At 37.4% G+C, this 15,751-nt stretch overlaps 1 protein-coding gene and 1 pseudogene across 7 annotated transcripts in view; one reads left to right on the top strand and one right to left on the bottom strand.

The window, feature by feature from the left end:
* Positions 1-15,751, top strand: part of TANC2 (tetratricopeptide repeat, ankyrin repeat and coiled-coil containing 2) — a 478,761-nt gene that overhangs the window by 367,834 nt on the left and 95,176 nt on the right. The gene's annotated exons all lie outside the window — the stretch shown is intronic.
* On the bottom strand, positions 12,112-14,499 carry LOC140708681 (density-regulated protein pseudogene; annotated as a pseudogene).

The raw sequence follows: 15,751 nt of genomic DNA, 5'->3' as shown, positions 1-15,751 counted from the left end.
AAGTTTCTCTTTCTTTGCTATTCCTAGAAAAATACTTTATTATGATGGGATCGGAACCTTAGAGTTGGAAAGACCCTTAGAAAGAAAGTCTTCTAGTGAATAAATAAAGAAGTTGAGACCCAAAGAAGTGGGTTAGTTGGTTTGTTTGTTTTGAGATGGAGTTTCGCTCAGTTTCCCAGGCTAGAGTGCAGTGGTGCAATCTCAGCTCACTGCAGCCTCCACTTCCCAAGTTCAAGTGATTCTTGTTCCTCAGCTTCCTGAGTAGCTATAGCTGGGACTACAGGTGCACGCTACCACACCAGACTGATTTTTGTATTTTTAGTAGAGACGGGGTTTTGCCATGTTGGCCAGTCTTCTCTCAAACCCCTTATCTCAGGTGATCCACCCACCTCAGCCTCTAGAGTGCTGGGATTACAGGCGTGAGCCACTGCACCCAACCAGAGTGGTATGTTTTACCCAACATCAGGGTATAGGTAATCAACAGTTTTAAATTTTTATTCCTAGCTTAAAACTCTTCTTGCTGTACTACACTGTCCCTAATATTTTTTATACATTTGGGTTTGAAATTTCTATTTTTTTCAAAATAACATAAGCGCATAGAAAATCAAATAATGCTCAAAACTAGCAGTTCTCTTCCTCTACCCCACCCATCTTCTCCCCACAGGCACTCACTTTTACCTCTTAAGGAAGTTTCTCTGATTTTCCCCTCCATATTTCTAAATACTATTCATATACTGCTAAAATTGTTATTAGTTTACAAATTATCTATTGCTTCTTATTATGGATGATGGGAATTATAGCTCTTTCACCTTCCTTCTTCCTACCACCATCCCAATACAATTATTGCATGATTTTTGGCTGAATCCATGTTATATATAGTATTTTCAGTATTAGTACTATGCAAATATGTCACTCCGGAGCCGAGGATAACATTTCCTTCTTGAACGATTTTGTTTTTCCTAGGGGTTTATGAAATGCCTCATTTTAAAATTTGCTTATTTTTCTTCAAACCTTTGGCTAAGTCATTTCATAACCCTTAATGTAGTTTTGTAAAATGTCTGTCAGTACAGTTTTCCACACTTACGAGTTACATGTTTTACCCTGGAGGCCTCCAACCTAGAGCCCTCCATTAAGCTCAGTCTGGACCTAGGATGCTCTGAAGGCTTACCACCTTGTTCTCCTGGGAGTTCCTATCTCTTCTCTTTTGTGTTTCATCTCATGTCATATTCTTTCTCGATTTTATTCTTCATTTTGGTAGAGCATATCCTCCAGTAGCTTCCTGACAAAACATGCATAGGACATAAATTTTTTGAGACTAACTGTTTCTAAAAGCATCATTATTCTATGCTTATACTTGCTTATTTGTTTGACACAGTATATCATTCTAGGGTAAAAATTATTTTTTCTCAATTTTGAAGGTATTGCTCCATTGTCTTGAGCTTCCAATATTACTATTAAATACTCTGATACTATACTTATTCCTAATCCTTTATATATACCTTGTTTTCTTTCCAAAAGCTTTTAGAACCTCCTTTTTATCACCATTGTTCTTGAGTCTTTTTCATTTATTCTGTTGGTACCTAGCAAGCCCTAGAGATATTCTTTAATTCTGAGTAATGCTTTTGTATTATTTATGATAATCTCTTCACCACCATTTCCTCTATTTTCTCCTTCTACAACTTGTATTAATAAAAAATTAGATTTCTGGCTGAGCACAGTGGCTCATCCCTATAATCCCAGCACTTTGGGAAGCCACGGTGGGTGGATCATCTGAGGTCGGGAGTTTGAGACCAGCCTGACCAACATGGCAAAGCTCTATCTCCAAAAAAAATACAAAAATTAGCCAGGCATGGTAGCACATGCCTGTAGTCCTGGCTGTTCAGGAAGCTGAGGCAGGAGAATTGCTTGAACCCAGGAGGCAGAGGTTGCAGCTAGCCGAGATTGTGCTGCTGCACTTCAGCCTGGGCAACAGAGTGAGACTCTGTCTCAAAAAAATAAATAAATAAAGTAATTAGATTTCCTATACTGATATGATACTCTTGTTTACTTAACTTTTCTGTTTTCTATACTTTTGTTTGTTGGTTTTTTAATCCACCTTTGAGAGATTTCTTCAACATTACTTTCCAATCCTTTTAAAAATTTTTTATTTTTGCTCTCATAGTTTTAATTTGTAATAGTTCTTTCTTTTTCTCCAGCTGTCTCCTTTTTATAGCATCCTGTTCTTGTTTTATGGTTGCAATGTGTTTTTCACTTAGGCACTGAAAAACTGATTAGAAGCTTATGTGTGGAGAGAGCTTGACCATAGAACATTAAGATAATCCATGCTTTTTTTTGAAATGCCCAAAAGTCAGTATTTCTAAGTTTTTTTCCTGGGCTGTTCAGATTCTCTAGCAAAGAATCCTCCAGTCTTCTGAATGGAGAGTATATGTCTTGGGTGCCAGCATTTTGGAGCTGGGCAGGAAAAGAGGGCTGGGCTGGGGTTTCACTGTTCAATATCAGACATTTACTTAAGCCCCTTGTTTTCAGTCCTGCACCTAATCTCTACCTTGCTCAGTGTGTGGTGTCACTAAGTCTAGATTCCCTCTTTAATTTCTCTAGTTCTCTTTCCTGTGGGTGTTGGGGAAGGTAGTCACCTGGCTGGGCAGGGCAGGGATGGGAATCTAACAACTTCTTATATAAACTTCAAATAAACTCTGTGTTTTCAGGTCCCTTCTTCACCTTTCTCTTCCACAATACCTGGTGTTTCTAATTCCTGTGCTTTGCTGAAGTTTTACAGATGGTCTATAATATTGTAAGGTTCAAATTTCTTCACAGAAATACACTCCAGCTCCAAGCCAGAAACAGCATGTTTTCCCAGATACATTATTAATTATCCCCACTCAGTAGTACACTCTCATCTATAAATGGGCTTCTGCAAAGTCTGAGGTTTCCCTCAATTCATTGCTAAGTCATTGTAGCTTTAAAAGACATCTTTTTTTTTTCTAAATATCCGCTATGTAAACAGTCTCTAGAACAGTTAGACTAAATATCTATCTTAGAAATACACAGATGTTAAAGTGCTTCCAGCACTTCAGTTATTCAGTCATTCAGTTATTCACTTTAGATATACATTTGGAGGACCTGTAATCCAGGACTGAAGATAAATCAGTGAACAAAACAGGCACAATTGCTGCTGTTATGTAGTCCACGTTCTCATGAGAGAAAGACAATAAACAAATACATATATAATATGTCAGAAGATAAGTGCTAAGATCACAGAGAATTAATTCTCCTTTGTTCATCTTATTCTTTCTCTCATCAAGAGAAGTCCAAGATGTTCATGTTCAATATTTGGAAAACGTTACATGTCGTAAGTAGGAAATTAGTGACTGTATATACTTATTTGAGGAGTGATTACATGTTAAATTTCATGATTGTGTCTTCCTTAGGCAAAATATAAATTAATCTAGTTGCACCTAGATATGGAATACTGTTCAGCTTATAACATTGTATCAGAAGTAGCCACTTAGCTTAAAACTGAATGTTAGGCCGGGCGCGGTGGCTCACGCCTGTAATCCCAGCACTTTGGGAGGCCGAGGCGGGCGGATCACAAGGTCAGGAGATTGAGACCACGGTGAAACCCCGTCTCTACTAAAAATACAAAAAATTAGCTGGGCATGGTGGCGGTCGCCTGTAGTCCCAGCTACTCAGGAGGCTGAGGCAGGAGAATGGCGTGAACCCGGGAGGCGGAGCTTGCAGTGAGCCGAGATCGCGCCACTGCACTCCAGCCTGGGCGACAGAGCGAGACTCCGTCTCAAAAAAAAAAAAAAAAAAAAAAAAACTGTTATCCCAGTTATTGTGCTATTTGTTATAGTTCAGCTACACAAAAGTTTTCTGTAGATGCATAGAGCAGAAGCCCACAAACCTTGCTTCTCACCTATAACAAACCAGTAAGCAGAAATTATCTTTTAAATAGGATTTTCAAATTAGTTAATGTTTTGATGAGGTAGACTAACATGAAAATTTAAAGCATTCTTGAAAAATCTCTTGATTTGACATATTCTTGGTGTCAATTCTTTGTATGTCAGTAATTATCATTGGTATTTCATAACATTCTTGCTCTTTCTTGGGCATCTAGTTAACTGAGAACACTGGAGAGTTTTTGTCACAACTTTAGAACTATTTCATTTATTGAAGAAATACTTTCCGTTTGAAGCAAATATTTTGATAGGTTGGCATCTCTGGAGCATGTCTCCACTTAACATTGCATATTTCTTCTAAAGCGTAATCACAGTAGGGGGCAGGGAGATCTCATTCAGGACCTTTCCTGGATATGTGAGTTTAACTCCAGCAGTGGTTTCTCTAGGTTTTGAATCTGTTGCACCCTTGTGGTAATACACACAAAATTCACAAGACAAGGAAAAGTTGGCGTCCCTTTATGGAAGGCTTAATGTGTATTGTGGCTTAGTGCTATTTACATTGTATTTGCTATATCATTTCTTCATTTTTACCTTAACCCTATGAAGTACATCATTATCTCATTTTACAGATGAAGAAACAGTGACTTCAGTGATTAATTTTCTCAAAGTCATGCTGTTAATAAATGGCAAAGTGAGGATTCAGAGTCAGTATCCTCCCCTATAATGTGAACACTGTGGTTATCCCCATTTTACAAATGAGGAAACAGAGGCTCTGAGGTTAAATAACTTGCTTGAGACCATAAGCGAGTACATGACTGAGTCAAGATTTAAACTGAGGCAGGCAAAGTCTATACTCTTAACCACTGCACGATGCTGCCTCTCTATTGTGGCAGGAAGGATCTTAGTTTAGTGCTATTTTGGAAAATCCATCCATCATTTAATGTGGCTTCTCAGCAAGAAAATTATAGTGAAGATGTACTTTCAGTCATTTGGCTGACCTAAAATTCTTCAAAAAAGGTTTTTATGCAACTAGAATCTCCCAACACATTAAGCAAGTTGTCACTGACTTAGTCCTTAGATTAAAAAGCTAATACATCTGAAATGAGTTCATTAGAGAAAACAGCTAATTTTAAGAAGTGTCACAGAGATACAAAAAGCAAAGGTTTTTTTTTCCTAAGGAAATCTATGTAAGAAAAAAATTAAATGTCATCTTTGCCAAGAGACAAGTTCTGTACTATACCAGGGGGTGTCAGATGATCATGGTTCCTGAAATTGTTGCAGTCACTATGAAAACTGTCAGCCAAAGAAGTAATCATTTCAGTAATCCTTTAATATTGAGCATTTTGAACGTAATATGGAAATGTAAGCCAGATACACGTGCGCGCGTGCACACACACATACATACACAGAAAATGAAAAACAATAATGAAGAATAAGATTTTATTTGTGTTGTAGTGGTTATTTTTTAAAATATTTTCATTTAGTAGAAATGAGATCCAAACTAAACAACAAATAGCCCATAAATAATGTTTTATAAAATTTGTCTAGGGCTTTTCTCCTCTAAAAATTAACACTGAAGTTTTACTGTCAGTCCCAAATTTCATTACATTTGGAATACTGAATATGGGAAAACAGCCTTGTTGTTTATTGTTAATTTCCATGTTGTTTTTATTTTCTACCTCTTCCACTAGAATGGGTCAGTGTTTAAATGTTCATCACGGTATCCCCAGCTCCTACACAATGCATGGTACATAAATATTTAAATGAAGAAATTCTAGTCAATTCTCTGTACTGAATAGTCTTTCTAAAACATTTGTTTTTTGCTACTTAAAACTATCAAATAGCTCCTCCTTGCCCTTGAATGAAATCCAAACTCCCTTCTTAAAATATCATAAGAATTGTAATGAAAGGACTTCTGCTTTTCCCAGGACCAGTTATTTTAGACTACATAATTCTTTGTGCGGGGTTGGGGGTGGAGGACAGGCAGGGGCAAGGCAGATGTTATCCTGTCTACTGTACGGTATTTAGAAGAAGTGTCCTTGACCTCTGTCTGCTATCAGTAGCACTCCCTCAACCCCTAATTAAGACAACCAGAAATTGCCAAATGTTTCCTGGGGAGCAAAACCACTGCCAGTGGAAAAGCCTTGCCATGCCCTATCTTCCACTATTTCCCACTCACTTATATGCTAGCCACATTAAAATTGATTTCAGTTCCTTGAAAGTAAAAAGCTATTCTTGCCTTAGGGCCTTTGCACACCTTTTTCCCCTGCCTGGAAAACTGCCACACCTTGGTTCACCCCTTGTCCTTCTTCATGTCTCAGCTTAAATATTGCTTCTTCTAAAAAACCTTTCTTTGGCTCTCCTAAATTACCTTAAGGTGCCCCAGCTGTGTGTTGCCCTAGCACCCTATATTTCCTCTCTGCTAGTACTTATCACACTATTATTATTACTTGTTTAATTGCCTCTGTTTCCTGCTAAACTGTGGAGAGCAGACAGGGTTCATAGCTATATTACTCATTATGATAGCTTTAAAACCTAGCACAGTGCATGACATACAATGGAAGTTCAATTAATATTTGTGAATGAATGAAAATGTTAGTATTTTCCATTAGGAAATCTTGGAATATTCAGCTGGGTACTTATACATAATAGTAGTTCCCAACCAATTTATAAGGTCAAATCAGAATCAGATTCATGTGTCCCAGGAATGAATCTTGTTTGAGAATCTGGAATTCCACCAATCCTCTGAGACAGAATTTCATAAGCTGTGGATTGAATGTACTTAGACTGTTTATGTTGTGCCAGATCAGGATCTCTAGGAATTCCGGATGAACTAAATAAATTAGCGCTTTTCTTTAAAATTTGTATTTGGTATCGGCCCTAACCTCCTTTGTCTCAAGTAAACAGTAATGTATAATTGAATAGTAGCCATCTACAGGATACAGCTATTTAGATCTAGAATTATAACAAAGATGAATATTACCCTGAACTCAGCTACAGCTAATTAAACAACAGGGTTCTGACTACCAGCCATTGAGGCATACTATAAAGCCAAAATCGGAACAGTGTGTTTCTAGTACATGAATAGACAATAGACAAGTGGAATAGAATAAAAAGTTCAGAATTAGACCCAAGGACTTGCAGACACTTAGTGTATGATGAAGGCGGTATTTCAGATCATTGGGATAAAGGTCGATTTCTTAATTAAATGGGCTGAGACAACTAAACAACTAGATAGATAACTCATATCTCACACCATGCACAAGAATAAACAAATGGATTAAGGATCTAAATATTTGAAAACGAAACCATGCAACTAACGGAAGAAAACTTAGTAACTTTCTCATTAACCTTGGTGAAGAGAAAGGCTTTCTAAGATCTAAAGCTAGAGGAATAGAAGAAAAAATTGACAAATATGGCCACGTGAAAAAAATTTTACCAGCCTGGGCAACATAGTGAGACCCTGTTTCTGTGAAAAAAAAAAAACAAAAACAAAAATTAGCTGAGCGTAATGGCACATGCCTATAGTCCCAGCTACTCGGGATGCTGAGGTGGAAGGATTGCTTGAGTCCAAGAGGTTTGGGCTGCAGTGAGCCACAATCATGCCACTGCACTTCAGCCTGGGTGATAGAGTGAGACTCTCATAAAAAAAAAATAAAAAATAAAATAAAAACTTTTAGTGTCACATGACCAAAAATTACCAGAAACAGTCAAAAGACAACTGCTGAGAGAAAATATTGACAAAATAGCTCAAAAGTACAGGCAACAAAAGGAAAGACAGACAAATGGAATGACATCTAAACTAAAAAACCTTTTGCACAGCAAAGGAAACGATTAACAAAGTGAGGAGACAATTCACATAAGGGGAGAAAATCTTTGCAAACCATACATCTGATAAGGAGTTAATATCCAAAATATAAAAGGAACTCAGACAATTCAATGGCAGGAAAACAACCTGATTTAAAAATGAGCAAAGGACCTGAACAGACATTTCTCAAAAGAAGGCATACAGGTGGCCAACAGGTACATGAAAAAATGCTCAGCATAACTAATCATTAAGGAAATGCAAATTAAAGCCACAATGATATATCATCTCACACCAGTTAGAATGGCTTTTACCAAAAAGATGAAAGATAAGTGTTGGCAAGGATGTGGAGAAAAGGGCCTTCTTTACTTTGTTGGTGAGAATGTAAATTAGTACAGCCGTTATGGAAAACAGCATGGAGGTTCCTCAGGAAACTAAAAATAGAGCTATCATATGATCCAGTAATCCTGCTTCCAAGTATATATCCAAAGAAACTGAAATCAATGTCAAAGGGGTATCCACACTCCCATGTTCATGGCAGCATTATTTGCAGTAGCCAAGATATGGAACCGAGCTGAATGGATTTTTAAAATGTGTTATTTTTTTTTAAAAAAAAAAGCAGTTTGGATATTTCTCAGAGAACTTAAAACAGAATTACCATTCAACCCAACAATCCCATTAGTGGGTATATACCCAAAGAAATATAAAGACCCAAGTATTCATCGCAGCAGTTTTCACAATAGCAAAGCCATGGAATCAACCTACATGCCCATCAGTGGTGGCCTGGATAAAGAAAATGTAGAGGCCGGGCGCTGTGGCTCACGCCTGTAATCCCAGCACTTTGGGAGGCCGAGGCGGGCAGATCACGAGTTCAGGAGATCGAGACCATCCTGGTTAACACGGTGAAACCTTGTCTCTACTAAAAATACAAAAAATTAGCCGGGCCTGGTGGCAGGCGCCTGTAGTCCCAGCTACTCGGGAGGCTGAGGCAGGAGAATGGCATGAACCCAGGAGGTAGAGGTTGCAGTGAGCCGAGATCGTGCCACTGCACTCCAGCACTCCAGCCTGAGTGACAGAGCGAGACTCTGTCTCAAAAAAAAAAAGAAAGAAAGAAAATGTGGTACATATACACCATGGAATATTGCAGCCATAAAAAAGAATGAAATCATTCATGTTTTTTGCAGCAACATGGATGCAGCCGGAGGCCATCATCCTTAGCAAATTGATTCAGGAACAGAAAATCAAACACTGCATGTTCTCACTAATAAATGGGAGCTAAACATTGAGTACACATGGACACAAGAAAGAGAACAACAGACACCAGGGCTCACTTGAGGGTGGAAAGTAGGAGGAAGGTGAGGATACTACCTGTCAGGTACTGCGCTCACTGTGGGTGACAGTCATCTGTACACCAAACCCCACACAGTTTACCCATGAGCAAACCTGCCCGTGTGCTTTCTGAACCTAAAATAAATGTTGGAAGAAAAAATAAACAGAATTTTAAAACACGGTATGTGTATGTGTATATGTGTGTTTGTGTGTGTGTGTGTGTGTGTGTATTTCATTGTGTCTGTATAATGGAATACTACTTAGCCTTTAAAAAGAAGGAAAGCCTGTCTTTTGCAAGAATATGGATAAAACTGGAGGACATTATGCTAAGTTAAGTCAGCCAGAAATAGAAAGACAAATACTGCATGATCTTTCTTAAATGTGGAGTCTAAAAAAGTTAAACTCATAGAAGTAGTAGAAAGATAGTTACCAGAGACTGGGAATGTGAAGAAGGAAGGAATGGGAGAAGTTGTTGATCAAAGGGTACAGATTTTCAGATAAATAGGAAGAATAAGTTTTAAGATCTATTTCAAAGCAGGGTAACTACAATAATATATTTCAAAATAACTAACTTTTAAGTGTTTCACCATAAAAAATGATAGAATAGGGAGGTGATACATGTTAATTAACTTGATTTCATCATTCCACATTGTATACATATATCAAAACATCACATTGTACCCCATAAATGTATACAATTATGATTAGTCAATCACACATAATAATTTAAAAATCTACCATTTGTCAACTTTTAGCATAGTATCAGAGAAAAATATCTACCTTCCCTTCTCCAACATATGAGTGGCATTTCCTCTTATACTTGAATCCAAAACAGTTTCTTGGAGCATTCTGAATGCAGAGGCAGATTTGGGAGTCTATTGCAAACATTTAAACAGTGCCACTTTCTGAAATGTTTGCTTTGAAAAATAGTTATTTTCATATAATATATTATTAGATGTCAGCGTGTGGTAGGTTTATTATTTTTAATGAATCAATGAAAATTTTAAGAAAAAATGTATAGCATATATTACAGATAAAGAGTTAATATCTCTTATATTTAAAGAACTCTTAAAAATAGAGGAGAAAAAGGATCAAAACATGATGGAAAAGTGGGGAAAAGACATAAACAGGCAACTCACAAAAAAGAGATTAAAATGGCCCTGAAACATTTTGAAAATATGTTCAAACTCACTTATAACTAAATAAATGCAAACTAAATCAATAGTGAGATACCAGTTTTTTACCTATCAACTAGCAAAAATTTTTAAACATTACAATTTTAAAACTATTCTGTTGTCAAGGCTGTGGGAAAACAGACAATCTCATGCTGGAGCACGGCTATCAACACCTTATTTCTGACAGCATGTGTTCACTTCTTGTCTCCGTGTCACCTTTGGTAATGCAATATTTCAAACTTTTAAATTATTACTACATTTGTTATGGTAATCTGTGATCAATAGTCTTTGATGTTACCGTTGTAGTTGGTTTGAAACACCATGAAGACAGCAAATTTAATAAATGTTTTATGTGTTCTGATGACTCTACCGACCAGCCATTCCCCCATCTCTCTGTTTCCTTGGGCCTCCCTATTCTCTGAGACACGATATTGAAATTAGGCCAATGAATAACATCATAATGGCCTCTAAGTGTTCAAGTGAAAAGAAGAACCGCACATCTCTCACTTTAAATCAAAAGCTAGAAACAATTACTTAGGAAGGCATGTCAAAAACCCAAAAGAGTCTGAAAGCTAGGCCTCTTGCACCAAACAGGTAATCAAGTTTTGAGTATAAAGGAAAAGTTCTTGAAGGAAATTAAAAGTGCTACTTTAGTGAACACATGAACGGTAAAGCTTTTTGCTGATATGGAGAAAAATTTAGTAGTCTAGTTAGAATATCAAACCAGCCACAAAATTTTCTGTAAGCCAAAGCCTAATCCAGAGTAAAGCCCCAACACTCTTCAATTCTGTGAAGCCTGAGAGAGGTGAGGAAGCTTCAGAAAAAGAGTTTGAAGGTAACAGAGGTTGGTTCATGAGGTTTAAGGAAAGAAGCCATCTCTGTAACATAAAAGTGCAAGGTGAAGCAGCAAATGCTGATACACAAACTGTAGCAAGTTATCCAGAAGATCCAGCTAAGATAATTGATGAAAGTGGCTACACTTAAACCATAGATTTTCCTTTTTTCATTGTTTTACTTTACATCTTTATTACACATTTTCTGAGACTTTATTTTTTAAAAAAATTTATTCAGGATCATAATTTGCATGACAGTAAACAATGTTTTCATGGGTTTTAAGTTCTTAAAGGTGACCATACCAATTTAAAATACAAGTCATCTTTTTGATTTGCATCACCTGACTTAAAGTTTAAATTCATCTAATGCATTCATTAAAAGTGTCCATTCTTTTATAAGAAAGATATGCTTTAATTGCTATTTTCCAGACTATTAAACATGGGTGTATATTATTTTTAATTGGTTAGCAGAATTTTACTCACATAATTTATAGCCACAACAAGAGTCTCTAGCCTCTCTGAATGGACTTCCACTCAGAACAATGATGATAATAAATATCTAAAATGTAGGTCAGGTGCGGTGGCTCCTGCCTGTAATCCTAGCACTTTGGGAGGCCGAAGTGGGTGGATTACCTGAGGTCAGGAGTTCAAGACCAGCCTGGTCAACATGGTGAAACCCCATCTCTACTAAAAATACAAAAATTAGCCGGGCATGATGGCGCATGCCTGTAATCCCAGCTACATGGGAGGCTGAGGCAGGAGAATTGCTTGAACCCAGGAGGTAGAGGTTGCAGTGAGCCAAGATGGCACCATTGTACTCCAGCCTGAGCAACGAGAATGAAATTCCATCCCAAAAAATAATAATGTATCTGGGGTGTGCCCCCACCTCACATTGCCAAATGTGTTTCCAAATATTCTTAGAAAATATGGTTTTTAAACACATGCATAATATTCTACCACATGATGCATTATCACTTCCTTAACCATTTATTTCCCAATTGTTTATATTATTTGCGACTTTTTGATATTATAAATAACATTGTGATGAACACCTTCATTCATAAGTTTTATGCAAGACTGATTATTTCTTTAGGATGATGTCAAAGAAGTGACTTACTAGTACAAACAGTGCGAATGGTCTAAAGGCTTTTAGTATACTTTACCAAATAATTTCAAGAATAGCTTGAACAAATCCCACCAACAGTATGTTATTGTGCCCACTAAGTGTACTTGATAACAGTGAAGCAAATTCAACCACAAATCTATTAGATTCTCATCCATCTCTAAACTGTCATGTCAAAGAAGCAAGATATTCTTATTACTGGTGAGGAAGCCAAATTCGAATTCTTTTTTAAAATCTCTCAGCATTAGATCAATAAAATAATCAACAGAAATGCTTCCCACAAAAAAAAAAAAAAAAAAAAACCTACTGGGTTTTTCAAAAAAAATTAAGAAGACAGGGAAATATCAGTAACAAATGATCAAAATTTTTTATTTGACTGAATTCTATTTCATACATAAGCATGACAATCTCTCCTATTTATTTGACTTTGGCAATAAAAGACCAAACAGCCTTGTACAGAATAGTGAAAACGCCAAAAATGAAGCCTACGGTTTTACTGTAAGATAAGTGTGTGTGTGTGTGTATCTATTTATTTATATTTAAAAGACTTCTCTCCATTTGGCGGTATCAACTCTCAGATCCGGCCATTAAATACAGACATATTTTCAAAACTACATATTTACTTCTTCAAGATTTTCGATGCTGTCATCATCCATCTCTGGCTGTTTTTTCTGAATGGTATCAGTTATGCCATCTGTAGAGTATTCCTGAATAATTTCATCCTCACCTGTTACTGAGGTACCACAGGAGAATTTTTGAGCAGAAAAATCTTTGTGCTTCTTTAAGATCAATTTCAAAAGTTGCAAGGCCACACACTGTTTTTACATATTTCTTCTTTGCTGTGGGAATTTTGGCTATAATAACCTTTTATGTTACAGTCTCCTATTTTGGTTTTATTTGACCCCTTCCACCTCTCTTCTATTTTTTCTTCTCCCCTTCCTCTGCTATTCCTTGACCCTTCCTAATTCCAGCTTCTTGATTGGGTGAATTTTCTACAGTAAGTTTTTCAAATTCATTTGGAACATCCTTCTCTCTAACTATTGTTTACATGTAGCAACATCAGGCGTATATTCACAGTATCCTGTTGGTAATGAACAGACTCTGCAATGAAGGACTCAAAGTGAGTAATCAGCATCTAACTTGGCACTGTTCCTTGGGCCTCCTTTGCAATCAGCCCCACTGGATTCAGAAATACCAGCAGCCATTTCACAAACCCAGGTGGTCACACAGGCCCCGCTGCCTCTGCTTCTACCACTATGGCCAGTTGTTGTCTTCCCTGGCCAGGGCCACCCGAGAGCAACGATAGATTCTTAGTGTAGACAAAATAGCCTTCTATGGGAAGCTGGTGCCATCTAGGACTTTTATAGCTAGAGAGAAGTCATTGCCTACCTTGAGAGCTTCAAAAGACAGGCTGACTCTGTCATTAGGGACTACTGTAGCTGGTGACTTTCAGTTAAAGCCAGTGTTCATTTAACATTCCAAAAATTCTAGGGCCCTTAAGAATGATGCTAAATCTACTCTACCTGTGCTCTATAAATGAAGCAACAAAGCCTGGATGATAGCATATCTGTTTACCGCATGGTTTACTGAGTATTTTAAGGCTGCTGTTGGGATCTACACAGAAAAAAAGATAACTTTCAAAATACTGCTGGTCAAGGACAATACATCTAGTCACCTAAGAGCTCTGATGGTGACGTACAAGGAGATTATTGTTGTTGTCACGTCTGCTGACACAACATTCTTTAGCCCATGGATCCAGGAGTAAATTTGACCTTTAAGTCTTGTAATTTAAGAAATACATTTCATGGCCGGGCGCGGTGGCTCAAGCCTGTAATCCCAGCACTTTGGGAGGCCGAGACGGGCGGATCACGAGGTCAGGAGATCGAGACCATCCTGGCTAACACAGTGAAACCCCGTCTCTACTAAAAACACAAAAAACTAGCCGGGCGAGGTGGCGGGCGCCTGTAGTCCCCGCTACTCGGGAGGCTGAGGCAGGAGAATGGCGTAAACCCGGGAGGCGGAGCTTGCAGTGAGCTGAGATCCGGCCACTGCACTCCAGCCCGGGCAACAGAGCAAGACTCCGTCTCAAAAAAAAAAAAAAAAAAAAAAAAAAGAAATACATTTCATGAGGCTAGAACTCCCCTAGATAGTGATTGTTCTGATGGATCTGGGCAAAGTAAATTGAAAAGGATTTTCAAGATTTTCATCTGGAAAAGATTCACCGTTCTAGATGCCATTAAGAACATTTGTGATTCATAGGAGGTCAATATCAACATTACTAGGAGTTTGGAAGAAATTAATTTTAACCATCATGGATGACCTTGAGAGGTTCAAGACTTCAGTGGAGGAAGTAACTGCAGATACAGCAGAAATAGTAAGAGAACTAGAGTTAAAAGTGGAGCCTGAAGATGTGACTAAATTGCTATAATCTCATGATAAAACTTGAATGGATGTGGGGTTGCTTCCTATGGAAGAGTAAAGAAAGTGATTTCTTAAGATGGAATCTGTACTTGGTGAAGATGCTGTAAGCATTGTAAAAATGACAATAAAGGATTTAGAATGTTACATATACTTAGTTGATAAAGTAGTGCCAGGGTTTGAGAGGATCGACTCCAGTTTTGAAAGAAGTTCTCCTATGGGTAAAATCCTATCAAAGAGTATCACATACTACAGAGAAATCTTTCATGAAAGGAAGAGCCAATTAATGCAGCAAACTTTATTGTTGTCTTATTTTTAAGCAGTTGCCACAGTCACCCATCCTTCAGCAGTCACCACCCAAATCAGTCAGCAGCCATCAACATCGAGGCAAGACCCCCCACACAAGCAAAAAGAGGATTCACTGGAGGCTCATGTGATCATTAGCATTTTTAACAATAAAGTATTTTTAAATTAGGGTATGTACATGTTTTTAGACATAATGCTATTGCACACTTAATAGATTATAGTGTAAACATAACTTTTATATGCACAGGGAAATCAAAAAAATTGAGTGACTCACCTTATTGCTCTGTTTGTTTTATTGTGGTCGCCTGGAACAAAATCCACAGTATCTCCAAGGTATGCCTTTATACACACTTGTATTTCTTAGCTCTGTTCATTGAGAACCCAAAAGCAGTGACACCTCAATAACAATAATCACAACTCGTGCCCAGATCTTTTTTCTTAATATTCTCCAAGAAAAAGAACAGAGGCTTTTTGGAGAAGTAGATGATCCCAGAGGCAGGGAAAATACAAAATAAGTCTAGAACATCTTTTGGTGCCAAAAAGCAAGAACTTGCTCAAAAAAAGATAGAGGCTTCTTGAAAGAACACAGTAGTCAACCTGAAGGAGATCCTAGTGACTAAAGCTGGAACAAATTGAGCAACAAAATTGATATAGTATTGAATTATAACCAATAGGATAAAATAAGCCCATACTTATTAAATCAGTAATAAATAAATAAATGGGAGATAAGGGAGAACTCTTTCTTCCAATAGGATTCTAATTAATGTAAAAGGAAACAAAGGGGAATAGAAAATTACTATGAGGCAAACACCACAGGAATTACTGCTGCAGACAAGATCCACTGATAGATACCAAAATTAATG

This window comes from Chlorocebus sabaeus, chromosome 16, assembly GCF_047675955.1.
Source record: "Chlorocebus sabaeus isolate Y175 chromosome 16, mChlSab1.0.hap1, whole genome shotgun sequence".
Classification (NCBI taxonomy): Eukaryota; Metazoa; Chordata; class Mammalia; order Primates; family Cercopithecidae; genus Chlorocebus; species Chlorocebus sabaeus.
Note: the sequence above shows the minus strand (reverse complement) of the source record. Positions and strands in the feature narration are given on the sequence as shown.